Genomic DNA, 20277 nt, shown 5'->3' with positions numbered 1-20277 from the left:
TTCAAGTTCTTAATGAGAAGAATAAAAATAAAGTCTTTCCTGTCTGTGCATACAAAATCATTTATTATACTTTTATTATGGACCTGTTATATGAAAAATAAAACTGTAGTGTAAAACCTAATCTCTTTTTTTTTTATTGGCTAATATGATGACCAAACAACTTGGCACAACCTAAAGAGCTTCAGACAGAAGAGATTTTCTGACCAGATGTCTCCCCAAAGCCCATTAGTTACTTGTGGACAGCAGAACACAAGGTGAGCCAAAAACAGAGGAAATAGGAGCTAATGAAGCCAGCAGACCTGAGGATACTTTACCGAATATAAGTAAACAAGAGACAGATATCACACCATTAAAAATAATCCAAGCTGCGTGTTTTGAAACAGGTATCTTGCTCTGGAGACGCCACAGCTGCTGGTACTTATCTGAAGAGAGGTGTTCTCTACTAGGAAACCTCATGCAACAAGGAACATTAGCCACTTCAGAAATATAAATGGGATTTTTCTTTCCTTCTGCCTCCATTTTCTGCTGTCTGCCTTTCCTCTCTACCACCCTCCCCTGCTTGCCCATTTGAGATGAAAGCTAGCTTCAGAGCTGACTAGCTGCATGGGCCTGCCAATACAAACCTTGAGTATATTACATTTTAGTCTAACAAAATATAGGAAGCATGAAGCTAAGCAATCACAAAGAAAATGATTGAAAGGAAGAGGCAGAACAGATGTAGAATGAGGAGAAGCATGAAAAAAAAAATCAACATTAAAATCAAATCCAAGCCATTTTTTGCTAGCAAGAATGAGTCTATGATTTGCAGATTGAATATAACTAAGAAGAAAGGTATTTTTCATAACAATGATTTATATATTCAGCCTTTTGTTGGAAAAGGATTCTTTTTGTACTATAGCAGTATCTCTTCTTGCTCTTATATTTAAAGGTCTTTTTGCATTTCCATTATAAACCCTTAGAATGAGTGTTTTGTAACTTGGCCACAAAAATGCACTGCAGATAGAAATTTTAAATTCAAGATATTATTCTTGCGGTGGATTTTCTAGGCTATTAACATTTTCATCTGTCCATTTGTGAGTTAATAAGACTATATGACTTGTTTAAATGTTCTAGTTATAGACAATTGTTAATGCTTCCCTACATAAGTTTTTTTCCTGAAATAAAATTAAAACTAAATGATGTAACAGTCTCTTCTGAATCAGTAGTTTCTGATTCAGTAGTGTTTATAACATCCATGTTATCAGGAAGTGAAAGTGAATGATTTGGATTTATTAAAGAGGCTGTATAAATCATGCAATCAGAACAAAGTGACAGAAGTTATTTTTGATCCACAGAATCACTGAAAATTAGAGTGGTAAAGAAATTAAAAGTCACTTAATGTGGTTAGGGTATAATAACCAAAGCAATACTCCAATTACCAAAGCAATATAACTCCAAGAAATAACCAAAGTTTATGTGTCTGCTATGCAATATAGTCATAGAAATTTCCTTAAATTTTGCTCAGGATCAAATTAAGGTTTTGTCCATAAACAATTGAATGAAGGACATCACTTCCCTCAGAGTAAGTTCAAACTCATAGTGTGTCTATTCTGACTTCCATTTGACCTCAGAGAAATGTCAATAGAGAGAGCATATTGTATTTATATAACTCTATTCAATATCAAGGTTTATCACATTTTCCAAATTTTTCTCCCAGATTGTACTTAGAAATTTGTTAGGGGGCGCCTGGGTGGCTCAGTCGGTTAAGCGTCCGACTTCGGCTCAGGTCACGATCTTGCGGTATGTGAGTTCGAGCCCCGCGTCGGGCTCTGTGCTGACTGCTCAGAGCCTGGAGCCTGTTTCAGGTTCTGTGTCTCCCTCTCTCTCTGACCCTCCCCCGTTCATGCTCTGTCTCTCTCTGTCTCAAAAATAAATAAACGTTAAAAAAAAATTAAAAAAAAAAAAGAAATTTGTTAGGAGGAATCGTAAGAACTATGGCCTAGAATAAGGTATATTTGAGTAAGTATGTATGTCTAGACTCATTTGTGTTATAAGAATATTAAGGAAGGTGTCAAAGATTGTCCACTTCTTTAATTCAAGTAAAAACAAAATACTCATTTGTTGTATATACAAAGTGCTATTCCAGATCCTAGGGAATCAACAAAACATTATCCTATCTTTACATAATTCACACTCTAACAGAGGAAAAATATAAATATTGATCAACTAGATAGATTGTGATATATCCTATGACAGGTTTATGCATGCGGTGCTATGTAAATAGAACATAGAACTGTCTTTTCCAGTCTGGGGAGTCAGAAAATCCTCTTCATACACACAAAATTTTCTCCAAGTATTCCAGATAAGAAAAGTGTTAACATATTCAACAAATAAAAAGCCAGAACAAAACAAAAGAAAAAACAGTGGAGAAAAGGACATTTTCAACACAAACATGATGAGTATATATAAATACACACAGGAGGGAAAAGACAAAGAACAATAAATAAAAGACTAAAGAAGAATGAAGAGGCAAGGAGTAGTGAGAGTTAAAATTATAAAGATACACATAGTTTAGAAGGTTAGGCAACGCAGGGCTTTTCTATCATACTAAAAGTCTGTTACTTACAATAGAAGTCATGTGTAACTGTTGAAAACTTAATACTCTGATGTGATCAAATATGAGTTTCAGCTAAGATGTTCTGTTGACAAAGCTAGACCAATGAGGAAACAATCCAAATAAACCTTTGTCTAGGCTATTCATACTAAGTGTGGAGAGGATGCAACACAAAAATCATAATAAAAAATAAAAATAAACAAAGTTTGATAAACAGGAAAGAGGTAACACCAAGTGTCATCAAGAATATGAGAAAATATAATGAGCTTATTTGAAGGTATTTGGAATTTGAGGGGATCCAGAGATAACCAAGAGTATCTTTGCCTATCACATTTTCAATACTGGATTCTTAGTTAATATTGAAGCTGTAAAATAATGACAAAGAGATAGGGTGAGAATATTACCAGAAACCTGAGGAATGCCATGTTTATAAGTTAGGAACTGAAAAACAGGAGCGCATAAAAGACACTGAGAGGCAAGAGTCAAAGTAGAACAGGGTAAGTTTGGGGTTATATGAAGTGCAGGAAGTTAAAAGAACTTAGTATCATAAAATGCAGAAGAAACCAAAAAGAAGACAAATACTGGAATTACTGGGGTGCCTGGGTGGCTCAGTGTGTTGAGTGTCTGACTTTGACTCAGGTCACGATCTCACAGTTCATGAGTTTGAGCCCTGCGTTGGGCTTTGTGCTGACAGCATGGGGCCTGAAGCCCGCTTCCAGCTCTGTGTCTCCCTCTCTCTCTGTCCCTCCCCTGTGATGTTCTCTCTCTCTCTCTCTCTCTCTCTCTCTCAAAACCAAATAAACATTAATTTTTTTTGGAAGACAAATACTGAAAGTCTACTTGCTTTGAACAAAGAGGTGAAGAACTGAGTTGATTCAGTGCAATTGGAGTAGAAGCATGATTACAGTAGGTTGAAGACTGGATGGGAGGTAACCGAATAGAGCTTAAAACACCATGAAAGCAGAATAAGTTCTATCTCGTTTTTCATAGAATATCCAGGCATAGCATAGAGCCTGACATCAGAAAGGTTTTCAATAATAGTGTGTTAGTGGATAGACCCAAATGAACTGATTCATCACTTTTCTTTCCAGAAATGGAACTGAAAGAGAAGAAAATAAATTGAGCCTATAGTTACTGGGGAATGTAGTATTTAGAAATTTCATTTTCATGTATTTCTGTGTAGAAATCTAAAAGCAGTTCTTGGCATTAGAAAATCAAAATTTGAACAGAAAAGACATTGATGAAGAGGTAAATTATGAAACAAGTTCTAAGAGATGAGATTGTGTAGGATCAAGGGTAAAAGTGTGACAGTCTTATTCCCTCAGCTTGGAGGGAAAGAATTCTGGTTGGGTATGATGTAGATAAGTGTTGGGGGGGTGGAGGGTAGGGTTTTGAATGTCTGACATGATTACAACATAAATTTTACACTTTTTCGTATAGAAGAAGGCAAAGCAAATTTTTGAAGGCAAAAAGCAGGAGGCTGGCTAAAGATTGTAAGAAAAGTTGTCAAATTTCAGAAAAGAGAATTATAGATAATAAGCAAGAAAAGCAATTGATAAGCAGCATTAGGTTAGAAACATCAATTTATAATATCATCCATTTATAAAGCTAAGCAATTTGGGGGTAAAAGAGATAGGAAAACAAGAGTTTAAAGGAATTGACCAGTTCTACAACCATCTTCTTTGATGCTCAAAGTAGGGAAATAAAGCCAGAGGGTCCTTGGCCTTACGAAAAGGAAAAGAGAAAAAAATTTGGAGATTTTCAGGAGGTTGAAGAGCAAGGGTTAATGAACTAAGGGTATGAGATAGAAGGGATAAGTGATTTGATCAGGAAGTGAGATATTAGCATTTAATATGCCTGAGATGGAGAAAGATGTTAACCCATAGGATATGGCTATGGAAAGTCAGTGGCTCACTATACAAGGGTGAAAATTACTGGAATTATACGGATCAAACTACTTTTTAAGCTAAGATGTAAGAAAGGTTCTTCACATAGGTATTACAATGACTCAAAATGGTAGCACAGCTGGACATAGAAAAGAAATCAATAAGCCAGGTGCAAAGTATTCATGATAGGTCAGACCAGTCATTGATAGTGATAACATCATTCAGGATGCATAGCTGGTGGGGTAATCTAGTGGCATGGGATTTAAAGAATGGTCTTTCTATTAGAATAGAATGCAAGGGCTAGGACAAATGACATAAAATACACATACAATTTCGACATTACAATTAAAACTTCAATTTACATTAGATTGCTTTTAGTTCAAAATTTTTATTGTGTGCATTTTGTATCATTTCATGGGTTATTTACTGTGGATGTATAGATGATTAAGAAAATGTGTGTGTAATTGAAGAGCTCGAAAACTACTAGGAGCTCACAGTTTATCAGATCTTATAACTGGAAAAGGTTTTACATGTAAATGAGTTCATAAACATCAAACCTATCATTATTTTTATACATAATTTGCAGCTAATTGTTTACTTAGAATCTGCTAAGGATAGTGATTGGTTTATGAAGTCAGATCAAACCTATCCCTGCCTTTAAAAGAATAATAATCTATTTGTAAGTAAAATGAAAGAGTAATATGACATATCACATAAGTGATAAAGGCACTACGTGTTTCAGGAATTTGGAAAGGGAAACCAGGCCATGTTAGCTTATTTTCTTGTAAGCCTCAAAGAGTGCTTCCTCAATAATCACCACACTGTTATTGTTTTGATTTAAAAAAATGAATGGAGTGAAAGATATTCTAGAGGGCATTTATAGAACGTCCTCAGACATTCTAGAGGGCATTTATAGAAAACAGAGCATCCTCTGAATTGGCTCATTCCCTGCTGGATCTGCCTAGGGGAATAAAGATAATTATGGTGATGAGTTGTATCATTATTATTTTAATTTATTGAGTGCTAATGGTACACTCAGCAATGTGGTAAATAACAAAGAGGAAATGATCACTCCAGCCTCAGGACAGAGGCAGAACACAATAACACCCAGTGATATGGAAGGGGAGGGCAAGTCCAATACTCAGTGGCTTTTTAGAACAACTAAACATGGAACAGATGATTCAAGCTGATCTAACAAATATTGATCAATTTGTTGTTGCAATTGATATAAAAAAGTCACTGACCCTTATTCTTGAGGATAAAAATGGGAAGTAAAACCATAGTCAGAATGATGAGACTATAATATAATTGGGAATGGTGGATAGAATGTTTACCTTGGGCTTATCAATCTTTTTTCTGAATTATCTGAGGTAGAGAATATGCCCATGATTGCCAAAAATCTAAATGTCTCCAAGGATATAGGAGACTACGATGTCTCAGGAGAAATAGAATTACGTATCCTCAAGTCAGATTCAGGTGAGAGTCTTACTTATGTCTTCCATCTTGGAAGGGGTAGGGTACAAAACACCCAAATGGAATTGAAGATAATTTTGGAAACTTAAAAATTAAGTAGTGAGAAAGTAGAAAAATTATTACTAAAAGAGTGTTCTCCATCTTTCATTATTTTTCATACTTTCCCGCTTATGAGCCTTTTCTTAATAAATGAGAGAATCCACATTGAATCTAGGAAAATTGAAATTGTTATAATTTCAGGAGAAAGACAGATAGTGCTCAGCTTTTGGACATTCACAGTGTTCACAGTGGTCTTTGGGGAATTGAAAGGAATTCACTGAAAGGAGCTGAAATGAAGAATAATGTTATAGAAAGAACTTGGTAGATAATTCAAGGAAAGCCAGATTACCCTGCTGCAGGCTAAAAAGAGAAGAGGGGAAGATTGCCCCTAGAGGAGGGTGAAATGGGGTCACCAATCCTGGGGGAGTGGTGAGCTTGAGGAGAGAAGAATCAACAGTGAGAGGTCCCTAATATTTCTTTGCCCAAAGCCAGGGAGATCTGAGGATCCCAACCAGTACTTTCCTACCATCATCTGACATTTTAGTGAGCATGTCACATAACCCATGCTGAGCAAATATGTTATTTCTTCTTATCACTCTTGGGAAATAGCTTTCCATCTGCAGCTGTCTGAAATGGCTTTTGGATCTAAATAAGAAGGTAGCCTGTCCCTGCCTCAAAGATGCCAGATCTTAACTTATATTGCTTTATGTTGACCATCTTGATTCCCAATGTCCTAGGGCACTCATTTATGCCTATGTAACAGAGGTTGGAGATCTTGACAGCAAAATGTCCTGAGGAAAAATATAGAGTGCTTAAGAATGAGGGATTCAAAGTCAGACGGACCTATATTCAAACCCTAGCTTCTTAATCTTGTTCCTAATTATACATCATCAAAAGAATTATTTCTTCATATTAACTATATGATAACTGAACGGATTAAGGGTCTTCAAGGATAGAAAACACTTCATTTAGTTCCATCAACATGATCGGACAATGATTAAGTATCTGCAATCCAGATTCTAGACTTTGTCACAAGAACACCACAGCTGTTTCACTATAGCCCCTCTGTTTGGCCAGCTCTGGACTGTCTGGATATACTGCAGATAGACCAAGATTGTGCCATAAGAAAATTCTCATCACATTATGCTACTTTCATTTTTTAAATAAGAAAAAATTTCATTAATACATTGTCAAACAAGAATTCAGGTGTGGAGAAGGAACTCACATTATTCTATTCAAACGGGAAATTTTATTGTAAGATTACATGTTTGAGTTAAAGTCAGTAAGGCTGTCAATACCCCAGAAGACATGGGGATCAATGAAAAGGGGCGACAGTTATAGCGGGGACTTAACATTAGGGGAATTATTCAGGGGTGAGAGTTTGATGGTATGTGTAGGAGTAATCATTGGTTAGGGGGATGTGATCATGGGAAAGAAACTGTCATGCTTCGAACATCTCCATAAGTCTCATAGTCTTACGGTGGCACTGCTTCCTGCAAATTACTTTTATCATTATCTTCAAGATAATCATGTCAAGATGATAGTTTTTTAAAAGTTATGATTAGAAATCTCCTTCTGTTATGAATCTCTTCAGACAATTTCCCTTGCCATCTTCTTCCTCTCTCCCTATTATTCCACACATGTTGCATAAATAACCAGTTCTTTGATAACTCCAGGCAGCAAACAGAAAATAATAATATGTATTGGCTCCAAGACACATATTTTTACATGTTAATATTAATGGAATCTGACTGTATCTCACAACTGATGGTGTACAAAAATTAAATGACGGGGCATTTTCTTTCTTGAGGGCACATGACAAACTATATATTACAGTGGATGGCATCTTAGATACAGTATACTCTTTGGCTAGTTTAGGGAGTAGAGTTCTAAGATCATTTATAGAAGATCATGACAGAATTGGAGGAAAGAAAAGTACGATTATCAACAAAGGGGATTCTGAATTTTAAGATGTAACACACAAGGATGAATAATGAAAGGAACACAAATTCTGTCATTTGAGAGACCTAGGCTTAAAACCACAGGGCCTACATGAAACATTTAGTATCATTGTGATATGGAAAACTTATTTTAACTTTTCTGAGTTTTAGTTCTCAGCTATGAGATGAGATGATAATATCTTTAGGGCTTTAGACATATGACCAAAACTTCAACATCTATTACATATTTTTAAAAAATAAAAAATGGATTATAATGCTACTATTAGAAAAGTAATGTGGTATGTGCTTCTATTTATCTGTTTATAGGGTAAAAAATGGCTGTTGTTCCATTTCCGACCTTCCTCTTTACCATATCATTAGTGATGCTTCACAGAGATGCCCCTCTGCTGCAATGTTTATTTGTTCTTGAAATCGCTTGAATACACATAATTGCCCTTTTTGTTGTTTTAATTTAAGTATTACCACTTAACCTCACGATTTGCTGACAGATAACTTTTGTTGAAAATAATGTTACCTGAACTGAACTTGGTTTAATTGATTTATTCAATGGAGACATTAAGAATAGCATTTGAAAAGCTCAAATTAGTCTAAACAGGAGCTGAGGGATGGAATAATGCCATGATCAAGGTCCTACCTGTCAAAGCATTTCCACTAAAGAATTCTTTTAAATAAATTCCATTTTTAGTTCCTGGGACTACAAAGCCTCTAAATGACAATTGTTCATTGCATCACAAGTGACAAGGTATTTATGTCATATTCTGTAAGCATCAAAATATTAAAGAAAATAACCAACCTCCATGAATGGCAAATAAAATAAATGATTTAGACAATTATAAAAAGAACACTGAGCTATTAAAATTAGTCTGATCTTTAAGAAATTTCAGCCCAGCAGCACTAATGTTATTAAAAATAGCAAGATCATAACAAGTAGTCATTAGTATTTGCATATGTGAGTGAGAATGTTCTTAATTACAAATTACATTCTCTAAATTATTTAGAAGCTATAAATCAGCTCAACAAAGAATAACAAGTTTAAGGAGTAAAGTGTTTCAGAAGATTTTCAAATGCAAATGATGGCAACATCACCGCCACCAAAAAAAAAAAAAACAAAAAAAAACAAAAAAAAAAAACAACAGAGAATTTTTGCTCCTTTTTCTTATTTTTGTAAGCTTATTTATTTTGAGGAGGGGGAGGTGTCAGGGAGAAAGGGAGAGAGAGAGAATCCCATGCAGGCTCAGCACTGTCAGCACAGAGCCTGACATGGTGCTCGAATCCACAAACCATGAGATTATGACCTGAGCTGAAATCAAGAGTTGGATGTTCAATGGACTGAGCCACCCAGGCAACCCTGCTCCTTTTTGAATTCAAGCATTTTAGTTGAATATCATGACAGAAATTATAAAACTTTTATAATTTTTGTAATACTGCCCTTTAACTGGAATGCTGTGCTTTGAAAACCTCAAATGTTCATGAAACAGAAGTGAATCAAATGGAGCCCGGGGTTCCCAAAATAGTAGATGTGAAGTTCTACCATTAAGTCATTTGGTTAACAACTATTCATCAAATATTTACTATCTGAGAGTCACTGTGCAAAATATTAGGAAAATACTGATAGATCTTGAGACAACTTCCCCATCCACAAAGATGGAGTAGACATATTTTCCTCTATTCCTCCTACTAAGTAAAACTAAAAAGCCATACTAGATTTTATACAGAAAGCAAATGTAAGATGACCCTAAAAGCTGGAGAGAATAAGTCAGAGCAGCTAAGGAGCTTGGGACCTAAGGCATGATGATGGTGAGTTCCTTAGACTTTCTTTTCACTTCATATATCCCAGACTGAATCCTGGAGAAACAGGTAACCTGGAAATGTCAACAGATGTCAATAAAGGTTCACAACAAAAGCCTACTCTCTGTGCCATAAGACCAGGAAAGATGTAGCCTAGCTAGACAAAAAAAATCTTTGATGATAACTTTATTCCAGTTAAATAGTGCAGAACAAATTGCAGCCCCATCCCAATAAAGGCCAGTGGCAGCCCTAGACGGAATTCCATCTTTGCCAGGCTGTAGCCAGATGACCTAATTCACCTACCAGGGTGGTACCAGAGAAGAGTGAGTAGGAAGCTAGAACTTTCCTTCCAGCTTGGGAGGAAGCCTTCCACCCTTACTATCAGTGGAGCAGAGTGAGGAGTAGTGCAAATGTGACTCCAACTCAGCCGGTGTTTTATCATCAGATGCTTAGTCAGGAATCTGAATTTCCATCCAGTCCAATAGTAAGGAAGAGCTTTTCACTCCTGGGTGTCAAAAGAGGCTGAGTGGAGTACCTACACTTCCACCCCACTTGGAAGTAATAAGGTAGCACACTTGCCCCCTTCACCCACCACAGCAGTACCAGAGGAAGCCAGTTAAAACACGATACTTAAGTATAATACTAAAAATGTGCATGTTTCAAATGAATATAACTCATTGTACCATTGACCAGGAAAATCTCAAACTGAATGAAAAAAAGACAACCAACAGACATCAATACCAAGATGATGTAGACGTGAGAAATCTATGACAAGAATTTTGAAGCACTCATTTAACGATGCTTCAATGAACATTTCAAACATGCTTGAAACAAATGTAAAAAGAGAAAACCTCAGTGAAAATTAAAATATGTGAAAATGAATCAAATTTCCATTTTAGAACCAAAATTTACATCTGAAATTAAACTAACTCAATGGATGGGCTCAACAGCAGGATGGAGAGGACAGAGTGAAAGAATCAGTGAACTTGAAGAGCACAGTAGAAATTATCCAATTTAAATAAAATGAAAGAAAATAGAGTGAAACAAATAATAAACAGAGCCTCAGAGACCTAGTGGAATATAATAAAAGATTTATTATTTGTGTTATCAGAGTCCCAGAATGAGAGGATTAAGTGTGTGTGTGTGTGTGTGTGTGTGTGTGTGTGTGTGTGTGTGTACTGGGGGTAAGGAGAAAGTATGTACAAAATCAACGGCTGAAAATTTCACAAATTGGGGCAGAAATGTGTATACAATTTGCCTGTTCCTTGAAAGACTGAATATTCTAATTGTAGAATGAGAATCCGAGTATGTGGAGAAGGGAATAGATGTCAACAAACACAGTATAATGGCATAAGTATTACAGTAGATATTTGAACAAAATGCTGATAGAGAGAGATTAACTCTGATCAGAAGAAAGACCTTTCAGAAAGATGAATAAATGTGAATCTAATCTTAAAGGAAGTATAGAGTTTAGCAAAGCAAAATGCAAGAGAAATATATAGTGAGCTGTGAAAATCTGGCTTCTATTTGTTACTTGGGCTCACAGAGTATTCTTGACTTATATTTTATATATGCTTTTAGTGTGAGATGATGTAGACTCTGGGCCTGAAGTAAAGTGGTAGCAGCACATTAGACAAAAGGAGAGGTGTGGGTGGGTTTTAACAATTCTAGAGAATGTTAGCAACAAGTATAACATAGAGAAAGGTTCATATAGGATATTGACCTCCAAAATGGCAGATCAAGACCATGGTAAAGTCACTTTCCCTCTAAAACAATGATAATGTGGGAAAGACAGCTAAAATCAACACTTCAGAACTCTAGAAATTAACCAGGCACACAGAACAAACTTAAAATTGTCCCTCTAAGAGAAAGGACTGAACCTCAGTAAGACAGAGGATCAGTACACTTTATCATCAGGCAAGACATGTAGGGAGATATTCTGAATAATCATTGATTGTGCATTAAATTACACCTGACGTAAAACCAGGTGAAGACATCCAAACAAAGGAAAACTATGGAATGTCCCTTATGAGTACAGATACAAAATTCCTCAACAAAGTATTAACAAACCAAATAAAGAAATATATGAGAAATATTATAAATTATGACCAAATGGGACTACTTCACAAATGCAGCACTTTTTGTATAGTTCAAGAGATTAAAAATAATTATTGTAGTTTACCATATAAATAAAAAACAGATGATCATTTCAATATGGGCAGGAGAAGCGTTTGACAAAATCTAACCTCTATGTGTTATTAAAACACTTAACAACCAGAAAGGAGAAAGAAACATCCTCAATCTGATAAAGGATATCTACAGAAAGCCCACAGCCAATGTCATACTTAAAGGAGAAAGAATGCATGCTTTCCTCCTAAGATCAGGAATAAGAATACCTACTGTAGCCATTTTTATTCAACAATGTACTAGAGGTTCTAATCACAATAAATTGGCAATTGTCTGAAACCTTTCTTTTTCTTTTTCTTTTTTTTTTTTTTTTTGATATCTCTTCTAGCACCTTGATATAGAACATTCCTACTTTGTAAAAGTAAAACATCTACATTTATAACTTATTTCCCTTCTATTAATTCAAAGTAATGAGAGCAGAGTACTCGCCTTAGATATAACTTCAATGATTTTATATTCCTACTTGTAATTACTAGAGAGGATTCTGGAGTCACTTACATACTTCTATTCTAGGTTTGGTCAAATGAGGTGCTGTACTTGTTACTATATATAAGATAACTGGATGGAAAATTTATTTGCTCAGGTATTTCCTTATTTCTAAGCCCAAAGGTATCAGACTTAGTCTGTTGTGATTGATAACAGTGTTTCAAAATGTTATTCTTATATTCACAGAAATGTCATGCTCTTTTTATTTCTCTATATTTACCCTTCATCACTCATTTTATGATACAACTTGTTCTTCCTTTTGGTTTTACTCATTTCCATCTTCCATGATAATATAACAATATCTTATCTGTGATTCAAAATACCTCTCATGCAGTTCAAGTACAGTATTCCTTTCATTTTACCTCCATCATACAGCTTTAATAAATTGGTCAACTGGGTTCTAAATAAAAGCCTTCAGGGAGGCAAACCATAAAGACTCTTAAAAACTGAGAATAAACTGAGGGTTGACGGTGGGTGGGAGGGAGGGGAAAGTGGATGATGGGCATTGAGGATGGCACCTGTTGGGATGAGCACTGGGTGTTGTATGGAAATGAACTTGACAATAAATTTCACATTAAAACAAACAAAAAAAAGCCTTCAGTGAAAAATATTTTTATTCTATTTCTGTCTTGAACATCTTAACACAAATTAGTTATTGTAAATCAAAAATAGTAAGGTTTTGGTTATTATGATACTTGTGCTTATTTTAGTTTGGAATTTATTATGTCTAAAGGCAAAGGACACCCACCTATCTGTGTCTACAATATAATGCTGTAACATGTATTCCCCAGACACCTTGACAAGCATGTTATATGAGAAAAGTACAGAGAAAAAGAAGAGAGCAATTCTCTCCAAAGAACCAGTATGATATGATATTGAAAGTTATCTGTACACTTAAGAGTGATTTTTAGAATTTTCATTGAAAGGAAATGTCATAACCTATAGTCCATTTTTATCTGCTCTAATAAAAAAGGCAATGAATGTCACAACTCTTTGATATCTCTTATAAATTTTGAACACGTCAAAACTGCATACTATTATTTCCATAAAATTTCCATGAGGTAAAAAAATCAGAAATATCAGTCTGGGCAACCATGTAATATATTCCAAGACTTTTAAAATCTCATTTTATATGATATTTTGTAAAATATAATTTTCCTTTTCTTGTGGACTTCTCTTTTGGACTTATCTATCTTCTGTCTTTTTTCCCCAGATTGCTTCATTGCTCCATTAATTGCTTGCTTGGTATGGTGTTATATAAACAATTGTGTTATTATTATTATAGATTAATGGTTATACCTTTCAAGTTCAGAAAACAGACAGCTATCCATATCTATCCATATAATGTTCCCCACATGCAGTATCTAGACACTTGGACAAGAGGCTATTTAATAAAACATAATACAAAGAAGGAAGAAAAATAGCTTCTTAAACCTCAGCATATTTTATTAAAGTTATCTATGAACTTAGGAATGAGTTTGAGAGGTTTTCTTGAATAGGTATTATAACCTGTAGGTCAGATAGGAGAAAGTGGGGGCTAAGAAAAGGTAAATAGAATGTAAATTAGTGAACAAAATAGAATTGTGTTTTTGGAAGTTTGGGGCTGAGTTTCAACATAAAATATGTTTTATTGCATTTTAAATTAAACTATCCAAGTAAGTGTTATTTAAAACCAAAATTCCTGCTGTAATCTATATAGAATGACAATGCAAACAAATGTTTATTACAAAACAAATGTTATTAGAAAACAAATGTTTATTATATAAAAAATATATAATTTTAGTGCGGAAACCTTGCTTTATGCAATGGATATATTGATGGAAAACTACGTATATTGCATTTGGTAAATCAAGTTTTACTTTTGAATGTATTAGATTAAAAACTGAGTATTTTTATTTCCAAATAAATTTTAATGAAAGATTTATCAGAATCAGACCTTTAAAGTTTAGGGGCTATTTATTTATTTATTTAGTTAGTTAGTTAGTTTAGTTTAGTTTATTCATTTATTTATTTTGGGAGAGACAGAAAGCACGTCTAGGGAAGGGGCAGAGAGAGAGAATCCCAAGCAGGTTCCACAGTGTCAGCACAGAGCCCAAAGTGGGGCTTGAACTCACAAAACTCTGTCTGAGCCAAAATCAAGAGTTGGATGCTTAACCACCTGAGCCACCCAGGCGCCCCTCTTATATTTTATATATGTTTGCTTAAAGCAGATTACCCTAAATAGTTCAGGCACATGAAAATATTACCATGGAAAGTAATTAATCAATATTATAGAAAGAGGCAAAAATGCATCATTTATTTATCCATCAACAAATATTTATTACTCTTTGGCAGCCTATGTGTCAGTAAGCAGGCAAAATTCCCAGATAAAATAATAAATGAAACTGAAGCAATCCTCAAGAAGTTTGAAGTTCAGGGAAAAAAAATCATCCTCATCATCACATTATGTGTATTTGAGAACCATATGTTACTATTAATTTATTTTTATGATCGTCATTGATCAGAAAGAGAATGGAAGTCATGCATTTTTTTAACTTTCTGTTCTATATTGACAGGGACCCTGAGCCTCACACAAATTACTACAGGTTTAGAAGGTAAATGCACTTTTCCTATTTGCATTACTAAATCTCATTAAACCTGGGCCCAGTGATTTCCTTTTGACTTGACATCTGGAATGGATATATCAGATTTTGTGGCTGTTACTTGGGTGACAACCCAAGAATAAATGTTTAAGAAAATTGGGTTCAGGGCTCATAATAGTAGAATGGGGGTTGTGATTAGTTTAAGAATATGATCATTATACACCAGTCCTATCTTGTCCATGAGTTCACATGATTTACATGGAGACAGATTTATCTTTAATCCAAATTCCTATAGTTTGTAATTGTTCATTTAACCTCTTGTCTGTTTTTGTTTTATCAATCAGTTTGTAGTGCTTTGCAGGCTAAGTAATTTCCTGTGTCTCCCATTATTCACTTTAACTTATGAGCAGCCCTTGATCTTATGTGAAAACTCACCCATTCAGGATATCAGTGTCTTCATGGAAATTACATTAAGTGAGAAAGGATTGGAAATGTGTAGGATTTTACATAGTTTTGAAATTATGATAGAAGATGTGACATGTTGATGAAGAGAGACAGAAGAAACGCAGTTGTACTAATTTTCATGCCTCCCACATAACACTCAATGCCTTGTACATAGTAACAAACACTAAGTTGAATTGTTTACTCTGATAAGAATATATATATATATATATATATATATATATATATATATATAACCTGTCTTTAGTAGAAAAACAAAACCCACAAACTTCTTCTTCCCTATAAGCCCAGGGCATAGGAACTCAACATACTTAGAATTCTGCCTAATTTACAGGTAGAACATGGGGAGGGGAAGTAGGTTGGTGCAAGAAATCATGTTAAACTTCTTTTAGTCCCCAGACATCAAAGGTTTTAACATTCCCTTCAAGGTCATTTTACTTCAGTGAATTGTGGCCTGCACATTATGCTTCCTGTCTTCTTCCCAGGGTATCATGAGAATTAATGAGATGCTCAGCCCAATTCACATATTTCTCCACACCTCTGTGGATCTCCTCCATACCCCAAGGAGTACTTTATAGGCATCCTTTACTGGAATTTCAGTATGCTCAATTAAGGAAAATTTAATTAAAAATTTATTTCAAAAATAACATCAAACTCCCCAATGCTTTCAAACTTACAAGCATTCCTCTCTGTAAAACACATATTAATTAGGGATCCCTACTACATTTGGTGTTCATTGGATGTCTTGAACTATTTAACCACACACTCCCCCCTTTAATTTAAAAAAAATCACAACTGTAACTGGGGGAAATACTCTACAAAATTAATATGCATCTTGCACCCTATTTATGCTTCTGTACATGGAGTTCTCATTGCAATTAGTTGGAACTCTGCACACTGATGAAATGAGGTGTTTGCAGAGAATGCCAATCTGGCCCTCCACCTCTACTTTTCTGAATAATTGAAAGTTAAATTATCAAGATGGAAGTCATAAAGATCAAGACGACTCTTTGGTGCTTTATAGATATTCAAAGTTCCTCCCCATCCAACAGTCTCCTGTATACTTGAGAAAAATAAAAAGCTAAATATTTAAAGAAAGGAGTGTATGTAAGTGGGGCAGGACAGGAAAGTGAAGAAATGAAGGGTTCATCTGAACCGTAAAGGGTCGAATTAATTTGCCAACTTGTGAGTCAAATGGTTGTGTGTTATAGGAGAGAGTATGCTGATTCTGTGTCAAAAAAATTGTTCTACTATCAACAACTGGCTGTTACAAACACCTTATATGGCTTTGGGCAAATCACCTACTTCTGTGCTCTTCAGATTTCTCATTTACAAAGAGGAAACTAGATCATATCTAGAGTCTCTTCCAGCCTTAATTTCTATATGTCTGTGTTTAACTCCCATTGTTCATACCAGGGACTGGCCCTGTATCTCAGGAATCATATTTTACTTGTCCACATTCCCTCTTAAATAAATGCTCAGTGGGAGCACTTGGGAGACATCCACTTTTTATATCCATAGTTCCTGGCACAAGGTAGATCCTGAATACAAGTCTGCTGAACTCTCATAGTGAAAAGGCAAAAATAAATAAATAGCATTACCCTGAAAAACTGCATAATCTTGTTTTTTCCAAAAGTAGACATCTATATAACTAATGTTTTTATCTTCTCTTTTAAAATTTTATATTCTGAGGAAGGTGAAAATAAATGACAGTGAGAAACACAGGACATTAATAAATAACAGGCAAGTTTTATTGAAAAGTGAAATCAAGAAAAGTAGAATGACCCATAGCACAAAGCCTGTGAGAAAAAAGAGGCAATTTTATAAAAGAAAACTAGCCCACAATGGCCTTGCTGCTGTCCTAAACTGCAGAATACATGTATAGTCTGTGTTTAATGGTCCACAAGTGGCAAATTATCATTTTTCATTTGTTTTTATTTCTTCTTGGTAATTGGAAAGATAATATAACAGCATCAAAAATAGCATTTATTACTTCTAACAATAAGGACCCAAAAGAAAGCAACTATTTTGAGACTAATGAAATATCCACGTGCAGTCCTAAGAAGAGTGAGTTAATCACTAAACAGAGCTGATGAAATATCCAATTTAGTTGTTTTGCATAGATGTTATCTCCTGCCATGTTAAGAGGAGATTTTCATACAAAACAATTAATCGGCATTAATCTTGGCTGCCACATTAGTCTGCCTTTCCAGCTTCTTGCTGCTAATTTTAGAAATGGCAATTAGTGCAAAGTAACATACCTAAAACTTGGGACTATGTCACATTTTTGCCCTAACTCTCCAACACCTGCGTTTTTTTTTCCTGATCCTTTTACTCTTATCTGGTTACTCTATTTCCTGTATTCAAAGTAGCTTCATTTTTTTCCTATTTTCCTCTTACTTCTATTTACCTTCTCTCTCCCACTAAACCAATTTATTTTTCTATCTTACTCTTCTTATCTGGCATCCAATGCTCATGGATTTGATCTTAACAAATAATAGACAGCCAGCTTTTCAGGACTGGTTAAAGACTCATTCTCAATCTGTTATTGGCTCTTACTGAATGCTATTTGGAAAAAGAAATATGTCTTAAAAGTATCATTTAAAGGACAGAATAAATCCTATTATTGTATGAAGTCAAATAGCCACAGTCTATATACATGATTATATCATACCAACATAGCTTCTTATATATTACTTTCTTTGAGTTCACCTGCAATGTTTTGTCTTTGAATTTTATCTTAGGATGTTACAAGAAAGGCTGTTGATCAAAATCCTCTAAACACATACCATTCTGGGAGAGAGGAAAAAAAGGGAAATAATTGCTTTCCTTCACAAATTGGTATTCTTCCTCTTTTTTTTTTTCTTTGTTCTTTTTTCTCTTTGACAGCTAGGAAACTCAACATCAAATTTCATATTCACTTGTAGCAACTGGTAACAAAACAGCATAATCCTCTTAAGCCTGAAAATAAAATGCAGTCTCAAGTATTTGTTTTCTACAATTGACCTTTATTATCATGGCTTCTAGTTTCAGAAATGTATGCCATGTGTGCTCTATCCAAAGTCTGATGAAATATCTAATATAGTTGTTTGCAGAGATGTTATTTCCTGTCATGTCAGAAGGAGATTCTTATACAAAATGATTAATCAGCATTAGTGGATATAAAACTTCCATGTGTTAATATATACAAAGTGTGGGACGCCTGAATGACTCAGTTGGTTAAGGGTCTGAGTCTTGATTTTGACTCAGGTTGTGATCTCAGTTGTGAGATGGAGACCAGAGTGGGGCTCTGCACTGTGCAGGAAGTCTGCTTAAGATTCTCTCCTTCTCTCTCTGACCCTCCCCTGCTCACACATCTCTCTCTAAAATAATATATATATATATATATATATCTGTAAAATATATCTATATATCTATATAATATATCTATATCTAATCTATCATATATATATATATATAGAAAAGTGAGATGTCACTGAACATTATAGAATGGATTCTGTGGGGCATCTGGTTGGCTCAGTTGGTGGAGCAACTCTCAATCTCGGGGTCATGAGTTTGAGTCCCATATTGGGTGTAGAGATTACTTAAAAAATAAAAAGAATTGATTCTGTTTGAAGTTATATGAACTGTCGTCTTACATGTTACTACAGTGCAGAATTCTATTCCATCTTAAGAAAATATGATATTGAGTTTTTAACGGTGAAAAATAGTTTTTATTTGAAATAAAATAAGAAAAATCCAATATGTAGAATTCCCAAATTGAATCTCAAAATTAAGCTCTCTTTAAGCTCTCTTTATGAATAAGTTCAACCACATTAAATTGCATTGGAAAATATTCCAACAAGGAATTTTATAGGGAGGTTATGTAGGAGAATCTCAAGAGATTCTCTGTGGCAAATATCCTGATGATGGTACAAAGAGATTAATGTAGATTTCTTTTTTCTACTTCTATAGAGTCAATATGTTTACATCTTAGGCAACTTTCTTCCTAATGCCTATGCAATGGTAATCTAATGCCTTCAAAGTTGGCAAAAAAAGAAAAAAAATAGTCTTCAGAAGAGAAACCTGAAGATATTCTCTACTCATCTTTTTAAGTCTCTATGAGTGATGTAAGAAGAAATGATTGGTGCTGGGAACTGTTATTCTATTACTGTTAACTGTTATTAATATTGTTACAACCAGGAGCTCCATGGATTATACACAGTTTCTTTCTCTAAATGCAGTAGATTGGATTGCCAGAAAATGAATGGTCAGGGGACTCTCATTTTCTCTTTTACAATGATTCATACATCAATCTCATCCTGATTTCTTTAGACCTATTTCAAAAATCTTGAAAGTACAGGCAGAGAGTCCACACTCAATTACCAGCCTGTTGGTTTCAAAGATAAAGAACTGAGTTGTGGGGAAAGTAAATGAGGGTAGGAGGTTACTATGATAGTTTCGGTCATCATATCAGTTTAGGAATCTGTAAGTGAGGCCACTTGCTGCTATGGCCAACATCAGAAGATTATTAGACACAGTTCTAATTTTTATGCAAGCCAAATCCCACAAGCCTTTACATGTGTAAGAAGACATTCATTTCAAATATTCAGGAATGACATAAAATAGTATATACAAGAATTTTTTAAAAAGCTACTGAAACCAAGTTTCTCTGTTCCCTCTGGAGCTAGAGTATCTAAGAGCAAGTAAGTGAAAATACTATAGGGACATTCATAAACTGGCTGTCATTTTAGTTAAATTAAGCATTCTCACACTTCAGGTGTTTATTATTTATAATATAGTCCCTGTGATACTTCTCACAAACACTCCTGACACAGTAG

The sequence above is a fragment of the Puma concolor genome, chromosome A1 (assembly GCF_028749965.1).
Source record: "Puma concolor isolate L17-30 chromosome A1, mPumCon1.1.hap2, whole genome shotgun sequence".
Classification (NCBI taxonomy): Eukaryota; Metazoa; Chordata; class Mammalia; order Carnivora; family Felidae; genus Puma; species Puma concolor.
The sequence above is the reverse complement of the archived record's forward strand: the minus strand, read 5'-3'. Positions refer to the sequence as shown.